This window comes from Triticum aestivum, chromosome 3D (assembly GCF_018294505.1).
Source record: "Triticum aestivum cultivar Chinese Spring chromosome 3D, IWGSC CS RefSeq v2.1, whole genome shotgun sequence".
Lineage (NCBI taxonomy): Eukaryota > Viridiplantae > Streptophyta > Magnoliopsida > Poales > Poaceae > Triticum > Triticum aestivum.
In genome coordinates, this window is record NC_057802.1 from 578,891,327 (window position 1) to 578,900,320 (window position 8,994).

The window sequence follows — 8,994 nt, forward strand, 5'->3', positions numbered from 1 at the left end:
AAGTTATTGTGGTGTTTGTACCTAAGTGATCAGGTCAGGTGTGTGTATTACCATTCTATTTACACATAAGTTATAGGTGATATGTTTTCAACAACTTTTTTCCTAGGTCAAAGTTAACACGGTGTTTTGTCCCTAAGTTATCAGGTCCACGATGTGTATATTACCATGCTATTTACACAGAAGTTGTCAGAGGTATGTTTTCAACCAAAAAAATTCCACGGGTCAAAGTTATCGTGGTGTTTGTACCCAAGTGATTAGGCCCACGTGCGTGTATTACCATGCTATTTACACATAAGTTATCGGTGGTATATTTTCAACAACTTTTTTTCCGGGGCAAAGTTATCGTGGTGTTTGTACCTAAGTTAGCATGTCCGGGAGCCAATATTATCATGTCATTTACACAAAAATTATTGGTGGCATGTTTTTTAACATCTTTTTTCCCGGGTTCAAAATTATCATCATGTTTGTACCTAAGTTATCAGGTCCGGAAACCTATATTATCATGCTATTTACACAAAAGTTATCGATGATTTGTTTTCAACGAAAAAGTCACGAGGCAAAGTTATCGTGTTGTTTGTACCTAAGTTATCAGGTCGGGAAGCCTATATTATCATGCTATTTACATAAAAGTTCGGTAGTATATTTTTTCCTCATATCAGAGTTACCGTAGTGTTTGGTATTTGAATGTCAGTTATTAGGCCACGGTGCATAGGCTAGTTAGTCTTTTAATAGAGCAAATGTTCGTCAATGTCTAGGTATTAGTACAAAGCAACAGATTAAAACAAGTTTTGACTTTAACTCACAACAAGAAGTAATAGTACCTGGATTGGTTAGCTTGCTGAACACACAAGTAGATGGTTGGAGTTCGATTCTTGGTACAAGTAATTTTTTCGCTATTTTCTGCTTAAAAAGTCAACCTGAAGTCGCACTAGAAAAACTTCCTAAAATTGCTCATGTGATCACAATCCGGAAATCAGGCCACTATTTCCTTTCCCACTAATAAAACATTCTAAAATCGACCCCCCAAAAAACTTTCTAAAATAGCTGCCGCGTAAGATCCAACAATACGTCGAAATAATCGCCCCGGGTCGAGAAAAATGCGCCCACACGATCTATTTGATCCAAAAAAACCGCCCTGAAATCACGGCCGCAAGATCTGAAACGAACGACATCGGATGCGTGCGGATCTATTGCAGAATTCCTGCCGTCCGGAAAATAGCTTTTCCGATAAAAAATAATCCGGAGAAAACTGGCTTGACTTGCTTCAAGTAGGTCGCGTCGGGAGGTCCTGTTCGGCGCACTTCTGCGCCGCTTAGGGCGTGTTTGGTTACATTGCCGATTCAGCTTGGCCCGGCAAGCCTGGCTCTATTGAGCCGGTTTGAGGGGATGCAGGCCAAAAAACCCCAGATGCACATGGTTTGGTTGCCTGCATGCCCCTAGTTGCATGAGACAACCATTTTTAACCCAGCGTTTGGTTGCCCGCATCGCATTAGATGCACATATGACATGGTGTTTGGTTGGAACCTGCATAAGGTGTTGTCACCACTTCTAACTAGTGGTGACCTTACCACACACAATCTGAACATAGTGCCAGCTAGTTAAACAAATGACAGTTCATCCTAACTACAATCAAATGACAGATCAAATTATTAAGAGCCATTGGCTAAATAGGGGATAGTTCATCGGTGTTGCTGCTTCATCTTCCTCTTCTGCTTCTGCTGCTGCTGCTTCTTCCTCTTCTTCTCTGCTTCTGCTGCTGCTGTTTCTTCTTCCTCTTCTTCAAATCCTGCACTGACCTCTGTTAAGCCACATTGCCTCTGCCCACTCCAACCTTTTGTTCTTACAAGCGTCATTGCCAAATGCCTCCACACCATGGCCAGAGCTAACAACATCGTCAGGCTCGACCTCTTCCTCCTCAGGCACGTGTTAATCAAAGCCCCACTGGAGGATCCAGTTATGCAGAATGCAACAAGCAAGAACTAGCTTAACTTGAGTGGAGTATGGGTGGAATGGCTTCTGATCCAGGATCTTAAACCTATTCTTCAGAGCTCCAAATGCCCTCTCAACAGTTACTCTAAGGCTGGAGTGTTTGAGATTAAACAGCTCCTGTGCAGTCCTAGGAAAGTTCCTACCAGAGAACTCGTTGAGATGGTACCTTGTTTTCCTGAAGGGTGGAAGAATACCCGGCCGACATGCATAGCCAGCATCTCACTAGTAGAAAAAGGACCTAATGTGAGACACATTAGTCCCGGTTTGATTTTGGCCCGGTACTAATGGTACCATTAGTGCCGGTTCGAACGGCTATGCATTAATGCCGATTTGTGTTGAACCTTTAGTACCGGTTCGTGCCACGAACCGGTACTAAAGGGGTGGTGGCAGGCTGGCGTCAGGGCCGGGGCCCCATGATCACCTTTAGTACCGGTTCGTGGCACAAACCGATACTAAAGGGCTAACCTTTAGTACCGGTTCGTGCCATGAACCGGGACTAAAGGGGTCTGACCTATAGTCCCGGTTGGAGACATAAACCGGGACTATAAGGCAATTTTCAAACTCTACCCCCCCACGTGTATCGCCATTTCAGTTTTGGAAAATCAAAAGAAAATGATAAAAACTTCAAAAAATAAAATCCTTCGAGAGGTAGTTATATTACTACATCTACTAGTTTGGAAAATTTGAAAACTTCAATTTGGACATGTTTTGCAAAAAGTGTAGGAAAAATGTAAAACGGCTATAACTTTTGCATACGATGTCATAAAAAAAGTATAATATATAAAAAATTCAGCACGAAAATCCGCATACGATTTTGACGGCCTATGGCATGTTTGCAATTTTTTAGAATCCTCAAATTCCAAAAGGAAAAAAAGATATGCTCAAATTTCAGTTTTTTTGGTTAAATCTGGTCAAACTATGGTCAAACTACTTATTCAAGAAATATTAATGTTACTACATAATTATTCAAGAATATTAGTGTTACTAAATAATTATTTCAATTTTTTGAATTTTGGTCAAATCTGGTCAAACTATGGTCAAATTGTGCTCAAACTTATTCAAAAAATATTAGTGTTACTAAATAATTACTGTTTTTTAGAATAATAGTTTCAAACTCAAACGGTGAAACGTGTGACCTAATGCTCAAGCTAAACTGCCGAGGGTTAATAGGATTGTCAGCTTACATTTGTCAGGAAAATAACAAGTGCAGACTTGGAAAGTAAAGGGAATAGAACTCCGAAGTTAAGCGTGCTCAGGCTGGGGGAGTGAGAGGATGGGTGACCGGCCGGGAAGTTAGACGATTTGGAATGAGTGATCCACACTTGAGTAGTTAAGAGTGGTGATTAGAGACTAAATCATAAAATAATTCAGAAAATTGAAAATCGAAAAAAATTCAATTTTTTTTTCCAAAATTTTCAGTTTTTTTTAAAAACCTTTAGTACCGGTTGGTAACACCAACCGGTATTAAAGGTCCCCCATACCACAGCGCGAGCTCACGCCACGTGGTTGGCCTTTAGTGGCGGTTCGTGCCGAACCGGTACTAAGGGGGGGGGGGCTTTAGTCTCCACTCTTTAGTGCCGGTTGCAGAACCGGCACTAAAGGCCCTTACGAACCGGTGATAAAGCTTCGTTTTCTACTAGTGTCTCCAAGGTAGAACTTGCCGTCGGGGATGTTGATCCCATCAGGTCGACTCATGCTGTCAGTAAGAATGTTTGCATCATGCGCTGACCCCTCCCAGCCAGCCAGCACATATGTGAACTTCAGATCAAAGTCAACAACAGCAAGCACATTCTGGCTTGTGTAGTGCTTCCTCCCCCTGTATGCTGCAGACTGTGACCTAGGAACTCTGGCAGTGACATGAGTACCATCTATTGCCCCAATGCAGTCCTGAAAATGGCATCACTAGCCTGTGTTAGTGCTGAACTTGAACAATACAAGCATATCAAGCCATGAAAAGTGTATATTGTCAATGCTCACCTTGAAGTATGGATACCATCTTGGGCTTCCGCGAATCTTGGGTGGAGTCTGGCCAGATGGTCTCCTGATCATCTCTCCTCTAAGCTCCCCAACAGCAAAAAGCACCTGCTTGAAGTACCTAGAGATGGTCTCCATTGATCTCCTGAACGTGTTGTGGATGACCCTGAACCTCTGGTTATGGCCAACAACATGGAGGAACATGGTCACTTGCTCTTCGGTACTGGTGTTGATGCTATCTTGTAACAGGCCCCTGCTCCTGAAGGTCTCGACAAGCCTGGCAAATGGTGCTCTTTTCATTCTAAGCATCCACAGAGCCTCGACGTCATTGCAGTTGTAGATGTAGTTCAGATTTTGGATCCTCTCCTGTTCCCGGGAAAACAATGGACCATAGCGGATCAACGGTCTCCCAGCATGACGAACAGCTCTCTGGTGCATGAACATGACCCATGCCTGAATCACAGTAATCAGTGCTGCTGCCTGGATTATCAGCCTCATCCGTGCGTCCATAACCTAGTCGACATCGACGGTTCGTTCAGTGGGAAATCGATCCTACACCTAGCTTAAAGGCCTAACCACTGAGCTAACAAAGGGGGAGGGGGTGCTGCTTACCGGCATCGGAGACGAGGACGGCGTAGGAGGAGCCATGTCACAGAGTAGGTCGACCAGACGGTGGCCAACAACAAGGGGAGCACCAGATCCACTGCAAACACCGCCGCCTCTTCCGCCGCCGTCGCCGCCTATAGCGCAGATCTGAAATCGCAGCCGCCGCCGGTGGTGAGGCAGCAGGGAAGAAATGAGGGCAGTGGCTATTGGTGAGCGACTGAAAGGGGGGTGAGGCTAATTTGGCGCCGGGACGGCACGCCAGATTTCCATCTCCTGCCATCCCCCTCGCCCGCGCCTCGCTCCCGCCCGTGCGACCTCGCGCCGCACTCAGCCTGGCTCGCGAGAAACTGCCGATCCGAGGGTTTCCAGCGAGCCAGGCTCTGGGCTGCTTTGAGGAGCGTGCGATGCAGGCCCAACAGGAAAACCAGGCAACCAAACAGGACCGCCCCTTCCCGCGCGGGCCTGGTTGGGCTCGATGCGGGCAACCAAACACGCCCTTAGTGTTTGCGGCGCTCACGTGGGTCGCCTAGCGGGCCGGCCCAACAGCCTCCTCTAAAAACGATCGTGGTAGAAAAATATTTGTAGGTTGTGGGATTCGAACCAACGAACAAGTGTACGCGGCCGAAAGAAACAGCGCAGCAAACCACTGCAATAGGAACACGTTGCTATCTACAATAAAAAACCAAGCTATTTAATACTCCTCCTATTACAGCATTAACATCAATACCCCTAAAAAACAGCATGAACATAATTTCTGTACCATATAAATCATTTCAAAAAATAAAACATAAAAATGAAAAAGAAAATCATAGATTTATAACAAAAGTTCAATTTTAAAAAATGTTCATAGAATTCGAAAAAAGTTCATCAAATTTTGAAAAGAATACGAATTTGAAAACTAGTTCAACGATTCTGAAAAATAGTTCACAAATTTAAAAAGTTCATCAATTTTGAAGAACAATTCATCGAATTTGAAAAAAGTTCATCAAATTCGAAAAAAGTTCATCGAATTTGAAAAGAAGTTCATCCAATTCGAAAAAAGTTCATCAATTTTTTAAAAAAGTTCATCATATTTGAAAAAGTTAATAGAATTTGAAAAAAAGTTCATGGAATTTTAAAAAAAGTTCATCGAATTTCACAAAAAGTTCATTTAATTTCAAAAAAGTTCATCGAATTTGAAAAAAAATCATCAATTTTTTAAAAAAATTCACAAACTTAAAGTAATAGTTCACGAATTTTAAAAAATGGCGCAATAAAGAAAACAAAAAAGATCAAGGAAAATTATAATAATAAACCGAGTTGAAGGACGAAATAAAAAGGAGAAGTGAACTAAGTCAACATGTGCGGGTGTATAACCTGGTGGTTAGCCCTGAGCGCTCCCTGCGAAAGGGTTTGGAATTCGAATCCCTGTCGCAGCACTGATTTTTTTGACCTTTCGAAAAACAAGAAGACCAGGAAGGAATAACATAGACCAGTTTGGACTGCTGCAGGCGTTTGCAAATTGCACTGTACACGGTCGCGCCCCCACTAGTTAACACAAACAGTTGGCGGGCTGCCGGGCTCGCTGCCAGCTCCAGTATCCCTCGTTCTCCCTTTTTTCTTCTTCTTAACTGTGCACAAATTGGCCCGGCCAACTGCTGTAGCCGCTTAAGCGAGACATCCTACGGTCTCGCTGAAGGTGATATATAGTTGCCGCGGCCCAAGACCCCTACACCAGCCTATATGGTCTGGAAGTGGAGCATCCCATTTATGTTTTTCTATTTATGAAGAAAATATATGTTTATAAATCAGTTAAAATGAGTAAAAGTATTTAAAGAATAAATATATTATGAAAACTAACATAAATATAGGAAAAACGTTACTATTTATTTGAAAAAATGTACTCTGTGTGTTGTAAAAAAGTTCAGTCTATGTTTGTAAAATGTTCACTGCTTACTAGAAAATGTTTAAAATATACTGAGGAATATATTTGAATAAAAAATAGCTTACATTTAAAAGGATGTTCACCGTATATTTGAATAAAAGCTAGCTTATATTTTAAAGATGTTCATGGATAAAAACTGGTACGTAATCGAAAGGAAAATAATTATCCTTGATACCGAAAAACAAAAAAAAAGAAACCGAGATAAAAAATCAATACAAAAACTTGATTTATTTTTATTTTAGGGGAGCCAAAACTTTGTTGATTCATTTGGACATTTGGAGAGATATACATGCTAGGTCATGGGGTGAAATGAGCCACAAGTGGCGACCCTAATCAAATTATACATGCTGGGTCATGGGGTGACATAAATCAACACAAAAAGCTGATGATCCTCACACAACGCTAACTGGGCCGGCTCGGGAGAAAGCGCCTGCCCTGCAGGCGTTGCGCCAACTATTTTGACGCCTGCCTTCTAAAAAAAACCATTTGACGCCTGTGGGTTCATGTCAAACATGAATAAAAAACTAGATGCCTATGTAGGAGTTAAATGGGAACTGCCGGCTTTCCTCTTCCTTCTGCTCATACAGCGAACCCGGCAACAGCGTCCGTCCCCAACCACTGCGTTTCGTTCGCCCCTCCAAGCTTTCTTCCTCCTCAAGACCTCAACCACGGCCTTATTGGTTTCCGACTGGTTTAAACCTGCCTGAAAATGCATGTTCAATCGAATTATTAGACTTTCAGATGCACTATTAAATTGTGATCCAAATTCTAATACCGTATTGGACTAGACGTAGTATATACGGTGTGGGCCTTTGCGTTGGTACCGACGCGTATGAGTACAACTCGTTTACTTGTCCTCCATGGACTCTCATGTATTGCCCTCTTATATACCCCATGTAGTCGCACCTCAGACGGTCTGTCGTCTCGTGCTTGTAATACTCCTCCTCATAGTGATTGCGCCTTTGTGTGTCCATGGTTTTCTCCCGCAAGAGTTTCCAAGTTAAATCTCCATGTCTCTTTGTCTTATTTATTTCTCGTTATTATCTAACAAGTGGTATACAGAGTCAAGTTTTACATACGAGTTTGAGACAGGAGATTAGGGTTCCGACGTGTGCGCAGCCGCACGCGTCTCAGGCGATCCGTCAATTCGAAGCCGGATCAATTTTCAGCGTGCCGCCTCAGGAAGCCGAGACCGACAGAATCTCTGTCCGTACGCACGCGTATAAATCGCTCTAAGTTGCAGCCGTCTTGTCCGATCCGCTAGTTGTTGCTGCTGCGTACAAGCTGAAGTCCCCAAGCACGCACATCGATCCGAGTTCCGCTGCTGCCGCGCGCAACCTGAGGCTGCTTCCGATCGTGACGTGAAGACCGGATCAACACAGAGCAGTCAAAGTACTAGTACTACTCCACGTGACCTGCTAGTACTAGTTGAGTACTACTACTCACGAGGCCAAGCTGATTCAGAAGTCCAGATTTTCTTTTTTCTACAGTTTTTCAATTGCTACGGCCACCAGCGACTACCAGGTGCTATCTCTCTAGTTCTTTGCCCCGCAACATTAATTCTATCAAGAATTTTTCTATCGGCTTGTACTACTTTGTGTACACAGTTTTATCGACTCATGGCATCCATGAAGTACGATCTTCCGCTGCTGGACCGTGACACAAGGTTTACCCTATGGCAAATCAAGATGCGGGCGTTGTTGGCACAGTCTGACTATGATGAAGCACTGGATAGTTTTGGAAAGAACAGAATTCAGGACTGGACTGATGAGGAGAAAAGAATTGATTGTAAGGCTTTGTCACAAATTCAACTCCATTTGCATAATAATATTTTGCAAGAAGTTTTGAGCGAGAAAACTGCCGCCGCTCTATGGTTAAAGCTGGAAGGGATTTGCATGACTAAAGATCTCACCAGCAAGATGCATCTGAAGCAAAAATTATTCCTGCACAGGTTACCCGAGGGAGGTAATGTTTTGAATCATATTTCAGAATTTAAAGAGATCATATCTGATCTAGCTGCAATGGAGGTTAAGTATGAAGAGGAAGATACTGCTTTAATGTTACTTTGTTCCCTGCCAAGTTCTTATACCAATTTTAGAGACACCATATTATACAGTCGTGATACTCTCACACTTAATGAAGTTTATGAAGCTTTGAACTCAAAGGAGAAGATGAAATTAATGGTGCCTCATGATGGTTCAAGTTCATCCCAAGCCGAGGGATTATCTGTTCGTGGCAGGACAAAGGAGAAGAACTCCAATAATGGAAACAGAGGCAAAAGTAGAGAAAAGGTAACAAACAAAGTGAAAATTCTGCTAACGTTGCTCGTGACGATAGTTCCGATGATGCTCTTGTCGTTATTGCTGGATGTGCTGAGACCAATGATGAATGGGTACTTGACACTGCATGCATTTTTCATATGTGTCCACATAGAGATAGGTTTAATACTTTTGATTCCACTACTTCTGCTGGTTCCGTTTTGGGTTTTGATAATTCACCTT